This window comes from Podarcis cretensis (assembly GCF_951804945.1).
Source record: "Podarcis cretensis genome assembly, chromosome: 12".
Classification (NCBI taxonomy): domain Eukaryota; kingdom Metazoa; phylum Chordata; class Lepidosauria; order Squamata; family Lacertidae; genus Podarcis; species Podarcis cretensis.
In genome coordinates, this window is record NC_137181.1 from 62,774,244 (window position 1) to 62,796,622 (window position 22,379).

Genomic DNA, 22,379 nt, shown 5'->3' on the forward strand with positions numbered 1-22,379 from the left:
CAACGGCAATGGCAGTCCTCTTCTGATCTGGAAGGGGAAGCTCCACGGAAAAGGGTCGTCCGCTACGGCGAAGCGGAGACCCTGGTGAAGAAATCGCAGGCAGAAGGAGCCTGCGACCGTGGGACCCAGCGGGCACCATTAGCGCTCCCCAAAACGGTGAAGGGACCTCGCAAGGGGCTCCGGAGCGTAACGGGGTTGGCGCGGTGCTGTGGGTCGATCACTCTTTCCGTGGGGTGAAGCCGCAAAGCTGTTGCTGGAGAGCGCTGACCTTTTTTCTGGGACTATTTGGCTGACAAACAACTACCCGTGAGTAGGTGAAGTTTTATGAATTTGGCATCTAAAGAAAATTAAGCTTAATTTGGCACTGAATCGGGAAGGCGCAACCAGGAAGTCCGTCTCCCGGCTTTGTTTAACACTTCAAAGCAAAGACTATCAATTCTAATGTGGTGGAAAGCGGAACTGTAAAAAGTTTAAATCCGAGCATCTAAAAGAAGAAACCCCCCCCAAGTAAAGTGAGGGGGAAGAGGACGAATCTGATTGATATTCCTTTATTTGTGGATTTATAAATATCCTTCTATTTGTGGATTTATAAAAATCACTGAACTCCCGGCAACGGGCTGCCAGGGTCTTTAGAGCTGTCAGGCTGTTTTGGACTGTTACATTGGATCTCGCATTGAACTGCCACATTGAAACTGCTACATTAAAACTCGTATTATTTATAGACATAGTAACATTGATTTGACTCCTTCTGCTTCTGCAAAAAGCTTGAAGGTTTTCGAAGGTCTTCTAAAGATTTGCAATTGTTATTAGTTTGAAAGGGACACTTTGGAAGGTTGGAGATTTGTAACTGTAATTTTGAAGATAGATACAGTGTCCCCCTAGAGGAATATTGAGACTGTGCATCTACTGGGGGAATTTTCCATCTTTGCTTTTGGGGATTTTCCACGGGAAGAACAGACTGTGGGACTGACCTTGACTCATAGACAGAAGTGGGATGACTGGCAGGACAACAAGGTCATCCAAAACCAAAACACAGCAGCCTAGCATAATTTCTCAGCTACGCAGGTCATCTGTTCCCAGTCTTCCTGTGGCACAGGAGGAAGATTTAGATCAAACGAGGCCTAAAGGGATGGCTTCAGGAGAGGACTTTACTTCTGTGTTAAATAAAATTTATGAAAAATTGGATGGCTTAAGTAAGCAAGTGACTGATCAATCAACTAAAATTGATCAAAACACAGCTAGCATAAATAATCTGACCCAGCAAGTGAGTTCAAACGCACAAACCATTGGGAAATTATTGGAAGAAACTGCGTTGAATCGGAAAACAGCTGAGGAGGCTAAAGAGAAAGTAGAGGCTGTGCAACAGGAAATAAAGCCGATGCGTAAACAAATTGGGGAACATCAGGACTTTCTGTCTATGATAGAATTGAAAAATAAAGAGAACCATTTGAGGATTAGGTCAGTACCAGAACTTGAAAAAGAGAACTTAAGTGAGTATCTTACACAGGAATTTAAGAAATTTTGGTCTCTGGAAGAGGATAAGGATTTTAAGATAGTGCGTTTAGACTTGGCAAGGGAGGGAGGAAAATTAGGTCGAGAGACTGTTTGATCTCCCTCAGAACGAAGGAAGAGAGAGACAAGATACTGAGTGTGCACTTCCAGAAAACTTTAGAGATCCAAGTCTTAAGTGGAAATTTATAAGGCTATCCCCAAACATCTGCTTGAATTTAGAGCTAACTACGGAGACTTAGTGGCACTACTGAGAAGCAACAAAGTTGTTTTTAGATGGGAATTCCCCCAGGGGGTATCTTTTTCTTATAAAGGGAAAAAAATCAAAATAAGATCAGTTGAAGACAAGGAAAAATTTTTGAGTGACCACGGAGAAGACCTCCGAAAAGAGGTTGAGGAAGAATTGAGAGCCTTGAAGTCAGGAGTACTAGGCTCAATACTACCACCTTTGGGATCTGATCAACTAGGGAAAGTGATACCACCGTCAAAGGAGGAAGAACTTTTGGGAGCGGTAGGAGGGAAATAGAGGTACAACATCATGTCTCTGCAACTATTAAGTTGGAATATTTGTGGTTTAAATTCCCCAGAGAAGAGGAGGAAAGTTTTTCATCTATTAAAAAAGGAACAATTGGACTTAATTTGTTTACAGGAAACACATGTGATTAGGCTACATAGAAAAGTATTGATTAACAAAAGATTGGGCCAAGAGTTTATCGCATCAGACAAGGTTAAAAAGAGAGGAGTGGTCATCTATGCAAAAGAAAGCCTATCACCAAAATTTCTTTTTAAAGATGAGCAAGGCAGAATTTTGGCAATTGAAATCCAAGCTCAAGGAGAAAAATTTTTGATTTTAGGAATTTATGCACCTAATGATGGGAAAGCCGAGTTTTATAAGAAGCTGCATGAGACATTGCTGCATTATATGGACTATAACAACATCATTATGATGGGAGATATGAATGGAGTGGTATCTACGAACATGGACAAGGCACAGAAACAGACTGTAACTAAAGAAAATAAAAAAATTCCTTTCAGTAGCACCTTAAAGACCAACTAAGTTAGTTCTTGGTATGAGCTTTCGTGTCCATGCACACTTCTTCAGATACACTGAAACAGAAGTCACCAGACCCTTCTATATAGTGAGAAGGTGGGGAGGGGTATTACTCAGAAGGGTGGTGGGATTGGGTGATTGGCAGATAGCTGTGATGAGCCTGTTGACGACTCTTAACGACTGCAATAGGTCTTACAGGAAAAAGCAAGGGGTGAGAAGGTGAAAAATGGCTTTGTCAGACTTCCGGAGGCGGCGCGAACGGCAATGGCTGTCCTCTTCTAACGGCGAAGAGGGAGCTCCGCAGAAACGGGTCGTCCGCTACGGCAAAGTGGAGACCCACATCGAAAAACCACAGGCAGCAAGAGCCTGTGGCCGTGGGACTCGGCGGGCGCCAGAAGCGCCCCCCAAAACGGTGAAGGGACCTCGTAAGAGGTCTCCGAACGTGGAGGGGGTATCGCGGCGCTGTGAGTCGATCGCTATTCGTGTGGAGTGAAGCCGCATAGCTGCTGTCGGTGAGCGCTGACCTTTCTTCCTGGAAACATCCAATTTTGAAAAGCAACAACCCGTGAGTAATAAAAGACAATAAGAATTGGAAAATAAATTGCCAGAAATTCGGTTGAAAGCGGGAGAAGTAAACAGGAAGTCCGTCTTCCGCTTCTGCTTAAGATTTAAAGCAAAAAGACTTTGATGCCTGGAGCCCGTGAAGAGGCGTTAAAAACAACTAATCTGTGCATCCATTGAAGCTGCTTTTATGTTAAATCGGAACTTAATCTTCTTTAAGTGACTCTTTTCTTTTATGGACTGTGTTTTACCCCTCCCCATGGAATTTACAACTTTATTGAGAAGCCCAGGTAGTGGATCTGCCTGAGTAACAGAACTGGCAGAGTGCTGACTTTGATACTTTGTAACTTGAGTTTGCCACAATCTGAGTTTCTTTGGATTTGCTACATTGAAGCATCTTTTCTGGCACTTGCTAGAGACATTGTAATGCCTTTTAAACCAACTCTGCTAATTACAAGAATTGAAGGCTCTTTGGAAATTAATTTGGACTGTGGAAATTAACTGGATTTTAACAATTTGGCCTTTTCCCTTAAGACATACTTGAACTCCCTCTAGAGGCCTTTGGATTTATAGTTACAACAGCAGCAAGGATACTTGTAGCTAAATATTGGAAAACTCAAGATTTGCCCACGCTGGAAGAATGGCAGATGCAACTGATGGACTACATGGAGCTGGCAGAAATGACTGGCAGAATCCAAGACCTGGGAGAAGAAGCAGTGGAGGAGGACTGGAAGAAATTCAAGGATTATTTACAAAAACATTGTAAACTATATGAGTGTTAAGAAGGATGAGAGATTTGAAAATAACAGGGCACCATAAAGTTAGTTGAAAAGATTATGAGAATGAGTGAATTGTATGAGAATAATAAACTTTGAATAAATATTATGTCAAAATTAGGTATTTAAGATATAGAATTTTTTTTTCAAAGTTAGGGACAAAATATTGAAAATGTGTATAATAAGAATGGAAATAAGGGGATAAATTGCTGGCTAAAGTTTTATTAATGTGGAATGCAGGAGCGGGAGATGTGAGGAAGTCCAAAAACGAAGAAAAGTTGGTCATTATATGATGCTAAATTTTATGTTTGCTTTTTCGTGTTTTTTTTTTTGCTTATGCTGTTTTTTCTCTTTACTGTATTAAAAAAAAACCTTTAATAAAAAATTTTTAAAAAGAAAAAAAGAAAGAAAAATGGCTTTGTCATGTATAATGAGATAAGAATCCAATGTCTTTGTTCAGACCAGGTCTCTCCATGGTTTTAAGTTTGGTAATAAGTTGCAATTCAGCAGCTTCTCTTTCCAGTCTATTTCTGAAATCCCAGGACATTCTATACAAGATCTCAAAGTAGCTGTTCTATTACAAAGGAATTTCAGAAATAGACTGGAAAGAGAAGCTGCTGAATTGCAACTTATTACCAAACTTAAAACCATGGAGAGACCTGGTCTGAACAAAGACATTGGATTCTTATCTCATTATACATGACAAAGCCATTTTTCACCTTCTCACCCCTTGCTTTTTCCTGTAAGACCTATTGCAGTCGTTAAGAGTCGTCAACAGGCTCATCATAGCTATCTGCCAATCACCCAATCCCACCACCCTTCTGAGTAATACCCCTCCCCACCTTCTCACTATATAGAAGGGTCTGGTGACTTCTGTTTCAGTGTATCTGAAGAAGTGTGCATGCACACGAAAGCTCATACCAAGAACTAACTTAGTTGGTCTTTAATGTGCTACTGGAAGGAATTTTTTTATTTTGTTTTGACTATGGCAGACCAACACGGCTACCTATCTGTAACCGTAACTAAAGAAGGCAGACTACCGAAAACTTTTTTTGAACTGACTGACAATATGGACCTAATCGACATATGGAGAAACAAAAATCCCCTAGAAAGAGAAAGGTACATTCTTTTCTGAAGCCAAATTGACATGGACTAGAATTGACCAAATATGGATAACTAGAGTACTGGCACCAAAGATAAAAAAGGTGGAAATCTGCCCAAAAACTTGCTCCGACCATAACGCTGTAAAGATGGAAATGAAACTAACACCAATCGGTTCCTTTAGATGGAAGATGAATGACACCTTATTAAGGGACCAAGAGATTATCAAGAAGGCCCAAAAGATATTGAGAGACTATTTTGAAGTAAACTTGAGAACAACGGTGGAAAAAAGAGTAATCTGGGACGCAAGTAAAGCGGTCATGAGAGGGTTTCTTATTCAACAGAACGCAATAAAAAAGGACTCAAAATGAAAAAAAAGATAAAATTTTGGAAAAAATAAAAGGAGAGAAGAAATTAAGGTCGAAACCAAATTCACGGGAGATTCTGAGAGAAATTAAGTTATATCAAGTACAATACATGAAATTGATAAACCAAGAAGTAGAATGGAAAATAAAACAGATGAGGCAAAAGACATTTGAATCGGCTCATAAATGTGGAAAACTGCTAGCTTGGCAGTTGAAAAAAAGACAGAAGTTAAATACTATTACAAACCTCGAGATAGAAGGGGAAAATATTCAGAATCCTGCGGACATTAGAAGGTGCTTCCAGAGATATTTTAAACAACTTTACACACAAGGGCCACAGAAAGAGACGGACATAGACCAATTTTTAAGATCTAATGGATTACAAAAAATATCTCAAGAAAATAAGAATTATACAATTACAGAACAGGAGATTGAAGGTGCCATTCAGAACACGCAATTGGGCAAGTCTCCAAGGCCGGATGGGCTAACCTCCAAGTATTATAGAACTTTGAAAGACTACTTAATTCAACCACTAAAGGAGGTTTGTAACGAAATCATGGAGGGGAAGAAGGCACCGGAGTCGTGGAAAGAAGCTTTTATTACACTTATACCGAAATCTGAGTCTGAAAAGACACAACTCAAGAACTACCGTCCCATATCCCTTTTAAATCTGGATTATAAAATTTTTGCTGACATTTTAGCTAACAGATTAAAAAAAGTATTAGTTGAAGAGATTCATAAGGACCAGGCAGGCTTTCTCCCAGGTAGACACTTGTCTGACAATACAAGGAATATAATTGATATCTTGGAGATATTACAAGTGAATATTAACACAAAAGCAGCCTTAATTTTTATTGATGCGGAGAAGGCCTTTGATAATATTTCCTGGAATTTTATGAAGAAAAATCTTAAGGGAATGGGGGTGGGACAAGGGTTTGAAAATGGTATAAGTGCAATTTATTCAGAACAAAAAGCTAAATTGATAGTTAATAATGTGGTGACTGAAGAATTTAAGATAGAAAAAGGAACACGACAGGGTTGCCCTATCTCTCCATTATTATTTATTTCGGTCCTGGAGGTGCTGCTCAATATGATTAGAAGGGACCGTCTGATTAAAGGAATTCAGGTCGGAGCCAAACAATATAAATTGAAGGCTTTCGCAGATGACTTAGTTTTGACATTACAGGAGCCAGAGTCTAGTACGAAAAGGGTATTAGAACTGATTCAAGAATTTGGTCAGGTGGCAGGATTTAAATTGAATAAGTCAAAAACTAAGGTTTTAGAGAAAAATTTAACACAGACCGAAAAAGAAAGGTTTCAGAATGAGACTGGTTTGACCATAGTTAAGAAAGTGAAATATTTGGGGATCAATATGACAGCTAAAAACTTGAATTTATTTAAGGACAATTATGAGAAATGTTGGATAGAAGTTAAAAAAGATTTAGAAATATGGTCCAAACTGAAGCTTTCCTTGTTGGGTCGGATTGCAGTTATAAAGATGAATGTATTGCCAAAAATGTTATTTTTGTTTCAAACTTTGCAGATTGTGGACAAGATGGATTGTTTCAAGAGGTGGCAGAGAGATATTTCTAGATGTGTCTGGCAGGGCAAAAAGCCCAGAATAAAATTTAAAATATTAACTGATGTGAAGGAAAGAGGGGGGTTTGCCCTGCCAGACTTTAAACTTTACTATGAATCAGCAGCTTTCTGCTGGTTGAAAGACTGGCTGCTTCTTGAGAACACTGACATTTTGGACTTGGAAGGTTTTAACAATGCTTTTGGATGGCATGCATATTTGTGGTACGACAAGGTTAAAGCGCACAAAGCTTTCAAACACCATATTGTCAGGAAAGCATTATTTAATGTCTGGATAAGGTACAAAGATTTACTGGAAAGTAAGACCCCAAGGTGCTTGTCACCCATGGAGGCAAAAGCGCTGAAAAGACTCAATATGGAGGCCAAATGGCTGAAATATTGGGAGATATTAGAACAAGAAGGAGATAAATTGAAACTGCAGAGTTTTGAGAAATTAAAAGATAAAGTGCGAGATTGGCTTCATTATTATCAAATAAGAGAGGCCTATAATATGGACAAAAAATTGGGCTTCCAGGTGGAAAAATCGAAACTGGAAACAGAATTGTTAGAACCTAAAACTAAGATTCTTTCAAGAATGTATAACTTGCTGTTAAAATGGAATACACAGGATGAAACAGTTAAATCAGCAATGATTAAATGGGCACAGGACATTGGTCATAACATTATGTTTGCTGACTGGGAAAAGTTGTGGACCACCAGTATGAAGTTTACGGCATGTAATGCCTTAAGAGAGAATATTATGAAAATGATTTATAGGTGGTACATGACCCCAGTCAAGCTTGCTAAAATTTATCATTTGCCTGATAATAAATGTTAGAAATGTAAAGAAACTGAGAGTACATTCTTTCACCTTTGGTGGACGTGCCCAAAGATTAAGGTTTTCTGGGAGATGATATATAATGAACTGAAAAAGGTATTTAAATATACCTTCCTTAAGAAACCAGAGGCCTTTCTCCTGGGCATAGTTGGCCAACTGGTGTTAAAGAAAGATAGAACCCCCTTCCGGTCGGCGCCAGCGTTTAATGGCGGTCCGAGCCTCGAGCTCCGAGGCAGGACTGCTTCGCTAGTTCGGGTCTTACCCACTACGGCGAGCGGGGGACCCCTAAAATCACAGGCGCAGAGCCTGTGAACAAAGGAGATTCGGTGGGCACCTTTTGCGCCCCCCGGCACTGTGAAGGAGCCTTTTTAAAGGCTTCTGAGCGGCATCGGGGTAAGCGCGGTGCTGAGAGTCGTCACCCAGCTAGCGGAGTGAAGCCGCGTCGCCATGAACGGAGAGCGCCGATTCCTTCCTGCAACTGGAAATTGACCACAACACCCGTGAGTAAGACGGAAAAATTGACGGGACATTAAAATTAGAAATTTGGCCGAAAACGGGAAAGGCATAAATTAAGGAAGTCTGCCTCCCCGGAGCTGCATGAGTAACAAAGCAACGAAATACCAAGCTGCATTTGAAGGGAATTCTTCTATTTTTTTTAAGCTGTCAAACTGACATCGGACTTAAACTTCCCCCCCGATAGGCAGGAGAAGGGGGGAAGGGATTGGGACATTGCTAACCTGCTGAAAAATTACTGGGAAAATAAGACCTTCCACTGTCAAACCCCCCAGGTCGGGCTGCCCAAACAAGACACCGGGATGTGAACTGTCATTTTAAACTTTTCAAAGTGGGGGTTTGTTTGTAACAAAGTTACTGGACTTTAGACTACCCTGTTGCATTTTGGCTACATAGAAAGACAGAGAGTTTACAGTTTGGACATTGAAAATTACTGGCTACTGTTATACTTTCTTGCTCCTTTGTTTTTCCTTGCCATTTGGATACAATTGAATGCTCCCTCTAGAGGGTTTCAAGTGAAATTGTTGCATTTGGAAAAGTAACAGTGGGATTTTCCACTTGGAAACTATTTTTGTGAGAACGACCTTGAGGATATGAGTGGCCCAACAGAAGAGATAGTAACAAGGCTTAAAGCAAAACAATCTCAGAAGAAAAGGGGCTCAATATCAGGAACTGCACCAGCTGCACAGGAAAAAACAGCAGCTTCTATGGATCCTATGACACAGGCACTCCTTAAAATAAATCAATCTCTGGAAGCACTGACAAAGCTGTCGACAGAGAACTCCAAAAAATTAACAGAATTGACAACAAGATTGGATGTTAATATAGCCAGCGTAACGTCTAATACAGATTCTATAAATAGATTAATCCAGGAGAGCTCTGAAACACGAAAGATTGCAGAAAGTGCAAAAATTACTGCTGAGGAGACAAGGGAAAAGTTTGGGCCTATCATTAAAAAAGTGAATGAGCATGATGCAGCCCTCTCTTTACTGGAACTTCAGAGAAAAGAGAAAAACTTAAAACTAAGACTGGTTCCTGAAGGGGAAGGGGACAACCTTGTGGAATTCCTTACAGAGAACTTTATATCTTTCTGGCAAGAGGAATGGGCCGAAGATGACGAATTTGAGATAACATCAGCCTTCCGACTGGGCAGGAGACAGGACAAGAAACCAAGGGATTGTCTAATTACACTGAGATCAAAGGAAGAAAGAGATAAAATACTGAACTTACATTATCAAAAGTCGTTGCTGATCCAAAACTGTCAAATACAGATTTTTAAAGACATTCCCAAGTACATTTTAGAGGTGAGAACCCTCTATAAAAGTTTAGCAGACCTGCTGAAGAAAAACACTATACCATTCAGATGGGAGTTCCCACAAGGATTGTCCTTTAACTTCAAAGGAAGAAAGATTAAAATAAAAACAATTCAGGACAAAGAGCAATTTTTGGAGAGATACCTGGAGGACTTGCAGAAAGGAACTGTAGAGGAGAAAGAACCACCTGATAAAGCAAATTTATCATTTGGACTTTTACCACCACCATCGGAGGAAGAACAGAAGCTTGGAGCAGTTGGAGAAACAGGCACTTAAATACAAAATGTCTCTGCAACTTCTTAGCTGGAATTGTAACGGCTTGAACCTTCCTCGGAAAAGACGACAAGTTTTTCACATTTTGAAGAGAGAACAATTAGATGTAATATGTATGCAACAACAGCAGCAAGAATACTTATCACAAAGTATTGCAAGACACAAGATTTGCCCACCTTGGAAGAATGGCAGATGCAAGTAATAGACTATATGGAGATGGCAGAAATGACTGGCAGAATCTGAGACCTGGGAGAAGAAGCGGTGGAAGAGGACTGGAAGAAGTTTAAAGACTACTTGCAGAAACACTGTAAAATTTATGAATGCTAAAATGATGTTGGTAGTAAAAATAATATGGCATTAGTGATACAGGTTTAAAAGTTATGTAAAAAATGTAAATTGAAGAAGGGTGAAAGATTAAAGTTATATTATGTCAAAAGTAAACAATATGTTAAAGGCGTTTAAACATAAGGAGGAAAGATTGGAGACATAATAGAATGACTTTAATAATTAGAAATGAGTTATGAAAGAGGGTAAGGATTTGCTGTATCTGATTGAGTAAAGAGGAACACAAAAAAGGGAGGTGTGAGGAAGTCAAGAAAGAAAGTTTTGCAAGTATGAATTTAAAGATTGGAGTTTTTTGTTTGTTTTTTACATTTTGGTTTTCTCATCTGTTTTATATGTATTTTTGACTGTCTTTGTTTTTCTTCACTTCTGCAGTTGTTATGTGTTTCTTCTTTCTGTAAAACTTAATAAATATATTATAAAAAAATAAATAAAAGTCTTCTGGAACATAAAACCTCCTTATGGTTATCACCAATGGAGGCTTGAGCACATAAACAAATATGCAATGCAAATGGGCTATATAAAGAGAATTAAAGAGTTTTCAGGACAATGAATGTGAGTTCAGTGGGTAATGTGAACTCAGTGGGTAACTGGTTCCAATATCATAAATTAAATGAAATCTATATTTAAAAAAAGATTTTAAAAATGGATTTGCAGAACAAAGGTCAAACTTTGAAGCAGGTTTATGTGAAAATTATGAGAATTTAATTAGAAATGTAAGGAGTCATTCTATTGTATGTGGTGAACCTGCAGAAAAGCAAAGACCTTTGGGGACATGATATTAATGAAATTAGGGGGGGGGGAAATAAAGTGACTTTTCCTAAGAGGCTAGAATCCTTCCTGCTGGGGATACTAGACAGCGAAATCCCAAAGAAAGCCTCAGCAGTATTTACCGTATGTATGTGACTGCAGTGGCAAGGATTCTCTATGCACAGAAATGGAAGGAGAAGAGAACACCCTCAAAGGGAGAATGGCTGATGAAAATCTTGGAATATGCAGAGATGGCAAAATTGACAGCATTGATAAAAGATACAAATTTAGAATATTTTAAAGAAGACTGGAATATACTAATCTATATAAAAAGTTATTTCCCTTATGTGAACACCACAGTGGGGTTTGAAGTGTAAGAAAATAACAGAACGTATTAAGAAACATGTTAGAGAGAATGAAATTAGATAAGATGGAACCTTAAAATGTGATTGTATGTAATTTGGGTTATAAACATCGATGTTGGGAGAGTGGGAAGTCACTAGTTTGGTTGAATTGGAATATAATTGTTGCGTAACAAAAGTAACTTTCTATATGGAATATATATATATATATATATATATATATATATATATATATATATATGAAATAAACCAAGTCAAGATTATACTGGTAACAAGATGGAAAACTGTGACTTGTTCCAACATTATAATTGCTCAATTTCTGTGAACTAATGTAAGAGACAAGATCCTAAGTATTTTCCGTCAAATGTCTCTTTCTTCACCCTTTGTATGGGAGGACAGCAAGATATAATTTCCTCAGATTTCACCCAGGAAGTTTCATTGCAAGGGGAAAAAATTCCCCAAAGCCTGGCAACTGGAAAATTTCACACTGTTTCCAGCAAAATTTTGCATAAAAATATCAGGACCAAGCTCATAAGTTTGAGGTTTCTGAAAATGCAGAAGCATTTCTGAATATAGTGGTACTTTGGGTTAAGAACTTAATTCGTTCCGGAGGTCCGTTCTTAATCTGAAACTGTTCTTAACCTGAAGCACCACTTTAGTTAACGGGGCCCCCCGCTGCCACCGCGCGATTTCTGTTCTCATCCTGAAGCAAAGTTCTTAACCCGAGGTACTATTTCTGGGTTAGCAGAGTCTGTAACCTGAAGCGTCTGTAACCTGAAGCGTATGTAACCCGAGGTACCACTGTACAATCAAATCTACAATAAGTTAAACATCCCCTGCAGAACCTGAAAACATTGACAAATCTCTTGCAGCAGTCCCCTTCTCTCTTTCCACTTTGCATCGCAAACAAGTCTCCACCATTATGGTAAATACATCCACAGACGGAAAAGAGAAAAGAAAGCAAAGAAAATAGGCAAACTCTGAAGCGCTCTGCCATTACTGCATCAACTTATGAAGACAGTCTGGGAAGAATTCCAGAACAAGCTTTGTTTAAGTATTTTCAAGGACTGGACAATATTGTATCTAAATTATTGCCAGCTAGGAAACTTATCCTTAAGGCTTGGAATTACTCTCAATATTCTGACAGCGAAGAGGGGACTTTGTGAGCAATGCCAACACATTCTGGAAGTCATATATTTATTTTTCATTTCTCTATTAATTCCATCACTTATTTAGTTTTGTTCTCTTTTTTATTGTTTAGCTATAATAAAGCTTTTATTTTTCCCTTAAAAATATTTTTCTTTCTTTCTTTCTTTCTTTCTTTCTTTCTTTCTTTCTTTCATTCTATTTCCTTCTTTTTCCTTCTTTTTTATCAACCTTGTTTTAGCTTTTTTATATATTTTATACGTTTTTTCATATATAATTATTTTGCATTAATTTAATATATAGTTGTGTTTCTTATTTTTTTTATTTTACAATTGTTATTTCAGACTTATTGGTTGATTTGGAAATAGACTATGTACATAGGTAATATTTACTGAACTTGGATTTAAATACATATGATAGATTCTTATCCATAAATATTATTACTGAATTTGATCCATATCTTTAAATATGGATAATTATATTTCTTGATTTGATTAATAGATTGAAAGAAAAATGTAAATATGAAGTTTGATATACGGATGCTAAGAAATGATTGGAACAAAGAACTGGAACTTTCAAGATGACCCAGACAGTGGGAAAGTGTTTTAGCCTCGGTATCAAAGGTATCGATGGATCTTAAATTAAGACTTATACAACAGAAAATAATACTTAGAATTCACTGGACTTCTTTGTGTTTGTATAAAAAAGGAGTAGCTAAAGTAGCTCTTTGTTGCAGATGTAATAAGGCCAATGCCTATTTGAAACATGTTTTTAGAGTGTTCTATACTTACTAATGGGGGACGCAGGTGGCGCTGTGGGTTAAAGCCTCAGCGCCTAGGACTTGCCGATCGAAAGGTCGGCGGTTCAAATCCCTGCGGCGGGGTGCGCTCCCGCTGCTCGGTCCCAGCGCCTGCCAACCTAGCAGTTCGAAAGCACCTCCGGGTGCAAGTAGATAAATAGGGACCGCTTACCAGCGGGAAGGTAAACGGCGTTTCCGTGTGCGGCTCTGGCTCGCCAGAGCAGCGATGTCACGCTGGCCACGTGACCCGGAAGTGTCTCCGGACAGCGCTGGCCCCTGGCCTCTTAAGTGAGATGGGCGCACAACCCCAGAGTCTGTCAAGACTGGCCCGTACGGGCAGGGGTACCTTTACCTTTACCTTATACTTACTAATATGCAGATAGGCAGATGACACAACCTTGATGGCAGAAAGTGAGGAGGAACCTTTTTGAAATATACTCAGAGTCGCAAAGTGATTTCATGCTCTTTATTCAGCTCATAGTGGTGAGGAGGAATGAATGAATGTCCCCTCAAAGTATCTGCTTTATATACATTATTTACACAATGGGCTGCACATGATTGGCTAGTTCTGGAATTCTACTGTAAGCCAATCAGGTTGTGGATTCACTTATATCTGGAGCATGATTGCGTGGTTCCTGCCAACCAATCATACTGCTGCATTGTTCTAGGACCAATCAGACTGCTGCATTCTGAATCCTATTGTTCTAGGACCAATCAGACTGCTGCAATTTGGATCCTATTGTTCTAGGACCAATCAGACTGCTGCAGTTTGGATCCTATTCAACTCAGTACATAACACTTTTATTGAGGGTGAAAGAGGAGAGCGCAAGATATGGTCTGAACCTCAACATCAAAAAAACGAAGATCATGGCCACTGGGCCCATCACCTCCTGGCAAATAGAAGGGGAAGAAATGGAGGCAGTGAGAGATTTTGCTTTCTTGGGCTCCATGATCATGGCAGATGGTGACAGCAGTCACGAAATTAAAAGACGCCTGCTTCTTGGGAGAAAAGCAATGACAAACCTAGACAGCATCTTAAAAAGTAGAGACATCACCTTGCCAACAAAGGTCCCAGTAGTGATGTATGGAAGTGAGAGCTGGACCATCAAGAAGGCTGATCGCCAAAGAATTGATGCTTTTGAATTATGGTGCTGGAGGAGACTCTTGAGAGTCCCATGGACTGCAAGAAGATCAAACCTCTCCATTCTGAAGGAAATCAGCCCTGAGTGCTCACTGGAAGGACAGATCCTGAAGCTGAGGCTCCAATACTTTGGCCACCTCATGAGAAGAGAAGACTCCCTGGAAAAGACCCTGATGTTGGGAAAGATGGAGGGCACAAGGAGAAGGGGACGACAGAGGACGAGATGGTTGGATAGTGTTCTCGAAGCTACCAGCATGAGTTTGACCAAACTGCGGCAGGAAGTGGAAAACAGGAGTGCCTGGCGTGCTCTGGTCACAAAGAGTCAGACACGACTAAATGACTAAACAACAACTAAGTTCTGGGAGAAAGTGCTGGATGTTCTTTTGAATGGCTTTGCAATCTAACAAAGAGACCTGGTGGCTCCATTTTGAAGAGCTAGAAAAACTGAAGTAAAGGAATAATGATCAGACCTACTAGGGGACCTAACAGCATCTTGCACTCCCTGTAGAACAGTCCGGTACCATTGTGATCACACACAGTTAGGCTTTGCTTGGAAGGAGAAGGGATGAAAACAACCCTTTGTCCAGAGCAGGGATGAAAATCCTTTCCCACTAACAGCAGCCCCCCCCTCAACCCCCCCCCCCCATGCTCAGCTTTAGCCATCCAGGTGCTGGCTTGGGCTGTTGCTATTTCCTTGTGAGCAGAAGGCAGGCACCAGAGCAGCCCTCTCACCCTCTCTCTTTCTGGAGAAACCTCAGCCTCCACCCTTCCCTGCCACAGTTAATAAGGCAAACTTCCCACTTTGCACTGGCTGCTCCTCACAGCCAAGGCAACTCCTTTCCAGAAATGGAGAGTGGATGTGAAGGAGGGAGAGAAGGAATCTGGAACATGACTGGAAGGCAGAAAGCAGAAGGAGAAGGATTCAGGTGGGGAGGGAGGGAGGGCGGAGAGACAGAGATTTGCAGATATCCAGGCATGAAGAGGGAGAGAAAGAGGAGAGCCATCCCATGGCACCCCTGAGAGTGCTGAGGCACACAGGTTGAAAACCTCTGGATTTTGGAGGACTTCCAGTCGAGCCACGGACCCACGCAAGCGGGACTTTCTCGGGAGAGAGAAAGTCCGGGTTCTCGAGGGTAAAAGGGGGTTCTACAGGGCACGGTAGCCCCCCAAAACCCCTCTGGAGGGAAACCAGAGGGTCAGGAGCCCAGCGGAGCCATTTGCAGATCACCAGGTCGTCAGGTAACTCCGTAACAGGAGCGAAGAGAACGGTGGGTGGAGAAAGCAGGCACCGGGGAAGCCATTGTCTCACCCTCGAGAACGCAGCCCCAGGCTTGCAGGGCGAGTGATCGATTCTCAAAACAAAGGATCTAAGCCAAATTTGGACTTTGGAATTACAATTGGAGTATATAAAAGGAAGGCTTTGGATAAAGAAGTTGAAAAAAAAAGATGTCAGTTTTCATCTGAAATTGGAGAACGACGCAAGAATAAGAGCAGAGCGCAGAGAGGAGGTTGGTAACGCAGCAAGCGGCTAGAACTTCTCCCTCGTAAAAAACTTGTTAAAAGTCATATAAACTGTTGCTAAAAGTAACAAAGAGTTGCATAAGAAGGGAGTAGGTAAAGGAGGGAGCAGAGTGTAACTATTTTAGAACTTTAAAAGGCCCTCGATATAACGAAGGGTCTGAAGGAAGTAAAAAGAAAGGATACTTCTCGGTGCTTTCACTTTTAAAAAATAACAACTGTGCAACAAAGTAGAACTTCTGTGCCTCCATTTTAATGGAAAGATAGAGTTACCCAGCCATAAGTAAAACACGGAAAGTTAATATCAGGCAGCATAATTCACTGTCTCACTATCTTTTACCCCTGCTTTCAAACAAATTTAACTGTTTAAACACATCGGGAAGGATTGTATCTGAAAGAAGACTTTACCTTCGTAACTGGTTCCTTTTCTTTTTTATGTGTTTCCGTGGAATGAAATGAGAAAGAGCTGCCTAACAGGCTGTATGAAGGTCACGATTATTATCTGGAGCTTTGTGAACTAGGATTTGAACTAACAAACTACTCCCTGTTATTTTTTACTCGTCATCTCTATTTTTATTTTAATAGGGGGACAGTCTGGATTAATAAAAAAATACTTTGTTTTCTTCTTCCTTCTACTTGTTTTGTTTAACCGAGCTTAAATTTGACATTCTTAATTACGGATCCCTCAGTAACGTTTGGGCTTATTTTTGGATAGATCCTTCCAGGCATCTCCCCTTATTCAACCTTTTTGGATATATTGGGTATCTTTGGACCCCCTTACTCCCTTGGATCTTTTTATTAATACCTTCAGAAATTTTGATTGGATTACTTCCATTGGATTACAATATACAATTATTGGACTTTATTGGTTACAGCTAATTTATAGATATTGGAATTCAATAACTGGACTATAATAATTGGATTTAGCCTAAGTGGTGGCGAGAAGAAAGAAGAAAGGAAGAAAAGCTTTGGTGTTGAATTGGCCTCTTTAAAGTTGAAATTCATAGGTTAATAGGTGTTCCGCCATACAAGTTGAAACTATATTGGGAAAATCTATTTAGAAAAAAAATTGTTTACATAAATTAACTGATATATAACCTTAAGTGTATGAGAATTTAGGAGGAGGATCTATTTATATACTTTTCTTATTCTATGCATTATTAGAGGGAAAATATTTTATTGATTGTATATCTGGATTGAACATTTTATTATTGTGGACTGTAAATTAAGTATTTGGATCTTGATTATAATGTCTCATACACAAAAGAAAGGAGGTGATGGGGGAACACCGGCAGAGAGGAGAGGTTCAAAGCAAGAGTCAGATCTTAAAGGGGAAATTATGAAAATGTTTGCAGAGGTTAACTCCAACATCAAGCAGAGCGAAAAGAATATAGAAGCGAAATTGGAACAAATGGATAAGAGAATGGGCCAAATGGACAAAAAAAATGATGTTACAGTTAATGAGTTAAAAGGGCAACTGAAGGACGTGAATAAGAGGACACAGAACCTGCAAGAGGGAATGAAAAAGACAAGAGTGGAAATGAGGGAGATGAGGAAGGAAGAAGAGAGAATATGGGTGGGCATGTCAGAAATCAACAAAACTCAAGAGGAGGTCTGGGATGCGATTTCTATGAATGAACTCAGGCAGAGAGAAGTGAATTTAAGATTGAGACTTGGCCCAGAGCAGCAAGGAGAAAATATTAAAGAGAAATTAATAAAAGAAATTGCACAATGGATGGAGATGGATATAGAAGAAGTGACAAAATCTGTGCAAAGTGCATTTCGACTGAAGACAAGATCAGCCAAGGCAAGAAAGTTTCCAGGAGACTTCCTGATTACCTTTAAGGGTAGGGAGATGAGAAACCAGATTCTCCAAAAGAACAGAGAGAATAGACTGAGTATCGAAGCAAATTATATAATTATTTTTAAAGACATCCCGATCAGGCTTCTTAAATGGAGAGACCCATATAAACCAACAGTACAGATTCAAAAAAAGAATAACATAGAATTCAGATGGGAATACCCAGAAGGGATTTCCTTTGTTTACAAAAGTAAAAGACACAGACTCACGAGCTTGGAAGAATTAGGAAAATTTTTGAGAAAATACAAAGAGCTACGAAGCGAGGACGAAGAAGCAAGAGGAGCGGAACCAAGAATGGAGGCTGCAGGAGGAGTGGATCCAGAGGAGTTAGAAAAAGAAAAAAGGAAGGAAGAAGAAGAGGAAGAAGAAAAAGAGGTAGACGAATTATAAAATTTATAATAAAGAATTCAAAATGGCTAAAACGGAGTTGAATTTATGGACTTGGAACATCAATGGGATTAACGATAAAAAAACGAAATAAAATTGAACAACATTTAAAAAAGAAAAAATTGGATATCATCTGTCTACAAGAAACTCATGTGGCGAGAAGGCATAAAAAAATTTTAATCAACAAAAGACTGGGAAATAAATTTGTATCTTCAGATAAGAGTAAAAAGAGAGGGGTAGTTTTGTATATCAGGAAAAATATTGAAGCTCAACAAATCTTTAAAGATGAAGAAGGCAGAGTTATGGCAGTTCAAATAAAGTGGCAAGGAGAAAAAATAATAATTGTCGGGATCTATGCACCAAATGGAAACAAGACAGACTTTTACAAAAATCTAGAAGAAAAACTGTTCAAATATATGGATCAGAAAATCATAATAATGGGAGACCTGAATGGAGTGGTGTCAATGGAAATGGACAGATTGAAAACAACTGGGGTGGGTAAAGATGGAAAATTACCTAAGACTTTCTTTTCAATGATAAAGAATTGCAATCTGATTGATATTTGGAGAGTGAGACACCCGCTAGAGAAACAATTTACGTTCTATTCTGATCCAAATCAATCTCTGTCAAGAATAGATCAAATTTGGGTCTCAAATGAACTAACTCCAAGAATCTCAGAAGTTGAAATTCAACCAAGAGTGATTTCGGATCATAGTGCAATAAAATTTGAATTAAAGGGTTTTGAAGAAAGAACGTTTAGATGGAGAATGAACGACTACCTTTGGGACGACCAGAAGGTAGTTGAAAATGCCCAAAAGCATTTGTCAGAGTACTTTTTGAATAATTGCAACAAGGGAACAAAAATGAACATTGTATGGGACGCCAGCAAAGCAGTGATGAGAGGATTTTTTATCCAGCAGAACGCTTTGAAAAATAAGAACAGAGAGAAGAATAAGAAGGAAATATTAAAACAGATAATGGAGAATGAACAAAAATTGATAAAGAAACCAAATAATGAGAAGACAAGACAGAGTATAAAGACCCTAAAAACACAATTCGCAATGATGATAAACAAGGAAGTAGAAGGGAATATAAAAAGAATGAGACAAAGAAATTTTGAATTTGCGAATAAATCAGGAAAATGGCTGGCGTGGCAGATTAAGAAAAGAAAGGAACAGAATACAGTAAATAAAATCATTATTGACGGGACAGAAATAGAAAACCCGAAAGAAATTAGAAAAGGATTCTTAGACTTTTATAGACGATTATATAAAAGCAAGGAAAAGAATAATATGAGAAAGATAGAAAGATTTTTAAAGGAAAAAGAAGTGCAGAAGATCCCGAAGGAGAAAAAAGATTTTTTGAACGCCCCAATTGAAATTGAAGAAGTAAAAGAGGTAATAAAGGAATTGAAAAAAGGGAAAGCTCCAGGACCAGATGGATTTACAGCCAGATATTATAAGGAAATGAAAAGCACCCTACTTGTACCATTGAAAGACGTCATAAACAACATATTAAAGAACTGTGAAATTCCAGAAACATGGAAAGAAGCCTTTATCACACTCATCCCAAAACAAGATTCGGATTTGACACAGGTCAAAAATTATAGGCCTATTTCGCTGTTGAATACTGACTATAAAATTTTTGCGAGTATATTAGCAAAGAGAATGAAAAAAGTATTGCAAGAATTTATACATAAGGACCAAGCGGGTTTTCTTCCTGGCAGACAGATGAAAGATAATATAAGAAACATAATAAATATATTGGAATATCTGAATGCCAGGAACGAAAAACAAGCTATTTTAATCTTTGTGGACGCTGAAAAGGCCTTCGATAATATATCATGGAACTTTATGTTAAAAAATCTAGAGTATATGGAAGTGGGCAAGGAATTTTACAATGGGATAAAGGCAATATATACAGAACAGAAAGCAAAGCTGATAGTAAATAACTTTGCTACAGAAGATATTAAAATAACCAAGGGTACAAGGCAGGGATGCCCACTGTCGCCACTATTATTCGTTATGGTGCTGGAAGTTTTACTAAAATCATTAAGAAAAAATGAAGATATAAAAGGGATCTCTATAGGGAAAAATGAACACAAAGTGAAAGCATTCGCGGATGACTTGGTAATGACAGTAGAAGAACCAGCAGAAAGTATTAAAAGAATCTTAGAGGAAATAGAACAATTTGGTCGAGTTGCAGGATTCTATCTCAACAAAGAAAAGACGAAAATTATTGCTAAAAACATGAATCAAGAATTAATGGAGGAAATACAACAAAGGACAGAGATAGAAGTGGTGAACAAAGTGAAGTATTTAGGAATATGGTTAACCCCCAAGAACACTGATTTGTTTCAAAACAACTATTTACCTATGTGGAATCAAATAAAAAGGGATTTGGAGGTGTGGGGAAGACTGAAATTGTCCTTTTGGGGGAGAATATCTACGATAAAAATGAGTGTGCTACCAAAGATGTTATTCCTTTTCCAATCACTGCCGATAATCAAGGGGGCATCAATCTTTGTTGTTGTTGTTGTTTAGTCGTTTAGTCGTGTCCGACTCTTCGTGACCCCATGGACCAGAGAACGCCAGGCACTCCTGTCCTCCACTGCCCCCCGCAGCTTGGTCAGGCTCATGCTGGTAACCTCGAAAACACTATCCAACCATCTCGTCCTCTGTCGCCCCCTTCTCCTTGTGCCCTCCATCTTTCCCAACATCAGGGTCTTCTCCAGGGAGTCTTCTCTTCTCATGAGGTGGCCAAAGTACTGGAGCCTCAGCTTCAGGATCTGTCCTTCCAGTGAGCACTCAGGGCTGATTTCCTTCAGAATGGAGAGGTTTGATCTTCTTGCAGTCCATGGGACTCTCAAGAGTCTCCTCCAGCACCATAATTCAAAAGCATCAATTCTTCGGCGATCAGCCTTCTTTATGGTCCAGCTCTCACTTCATTTCAAGATATATCTGGCAGGGTAAGAAGCCAAGGATTCAGTTTAAGTTATTAACAGATGCAAAAGAAAGAGGTGGCTTCGCCCTGCCAGATCTGAAATTACATTATGAAGCATCATGCCTCTGTTGGATAAAGGAATGGATTAAATTAGAGAATGGAGAGTTGTTAGATTTAGAAGGATTTGATAACAGATTTGGTTGGCATGCTTATCTATGGTATGAGAAGAAAAAAATTCACAAAGGTTTCAAAAACCACATCTTCTGAAGATCACTGATAGAGGTGTGGGAAAGGTATAAAAATTTGTTGGAACCTAGACTCCCCCATTGGATTTCACCATTAGAAGTGATGAGTGTGAAAAAAATCAATATGAGGGGGAGGTGGATAACATATGGAGAATTGGTAATAAGAGAGGGGGGAAATGGAAAATGAAAACTTATGAAGAGGTGAAAGAATCTGTTTACGACTAGTTACATTACTTTCAGATCAATGAAATGTTTAAAAAAGATTGTAAAATGTGTGGGTATGAAGGTAAAGAATCAAAATTCCAAGTGGAGGTATTGAATAATGAGTATAAAAATTTGTCTAAAATGTATAAAATGTTGCTGGAGTGGCATACAAAAGATGAAGAGGTAAAAGCAGTAATGATACATTGGGCAAGAGACTTTGGTTATAATATACAGTATGATGATTGGGTGAAATTATAGAATGAAAGGTTAAAATTTACGGCATGTACTGGGTTGAAAGAAAATGTAATGAAAATGGTTTACAGATGGTATATAACGCCAGTTAAACTGGCTAAAATGTATAAAACATGCAATAAGTGTTGGAAATGTAAAGAAAAAGAAGGTACTTTCTATCACATGTGGTGGGAGTGTAAAAGGGTGAAAGACTTCTGGGAAATGATATACAGTGGTGCCTCGCAAGACGAAATTAATCCGTTCTGTGAGGCTCTTCGTATAGCGGTTTTTTCGTCTTGCGAAGCAAGCCCATTGACAGCTTAGCGGATTAGCGCTATTAGCGGTTTAGCGGCTTTTAGCGGATTAGCTGATAAGCGGCTTATCAGCGGATCAGCTGATAAGCGGCTTAGGGCTTAGGAAAAGGGGGGGAGGGGAAAAACCCCGCAGGAACTCGCAAGACATTTTCGTATTGCGAAGCAAGCCCATAGGGAAATTCGTTTTGCGAAGCGCCTCCAAAACGGAAAACCCTTTCGTCTAGCGGGTTTTCCGTCTTGCGAAGCGTTCGTCTTGCGGGG

General features: G+C 39.2%; 1 protein-coding gene and 1 long non-coding RNA gene across 3 annotated transcripts in view; one reads left to right on the forward strand and one right to left on the reverse strand.

Moving 5' to 3' along the window:
- Window positions 1-13,223, forward strand: part of LOC307199693 — a 69,313-nt gene extending 56,090 nt beyond the window's left edge. The window contains exon 4 of the long non-coding RNA XR_013832130.1: window positions 12,977-13,223. This is a non-coding gene — a long non-coding RNA (uncharacterized lncRNA). The remainder of the gene's footprint in view (window positions 1-12,976) is intronic.
- ADCY1 (adenylate cyclase 1) overlaps window positions 1-22,379 on the reverse strand; it is a 236,131-nt gene that overhangs the window by 78,474 nt on the left and 135,278 nt on the right. The gene's annotated exons all lie outside the window — the stretch shown is intronic.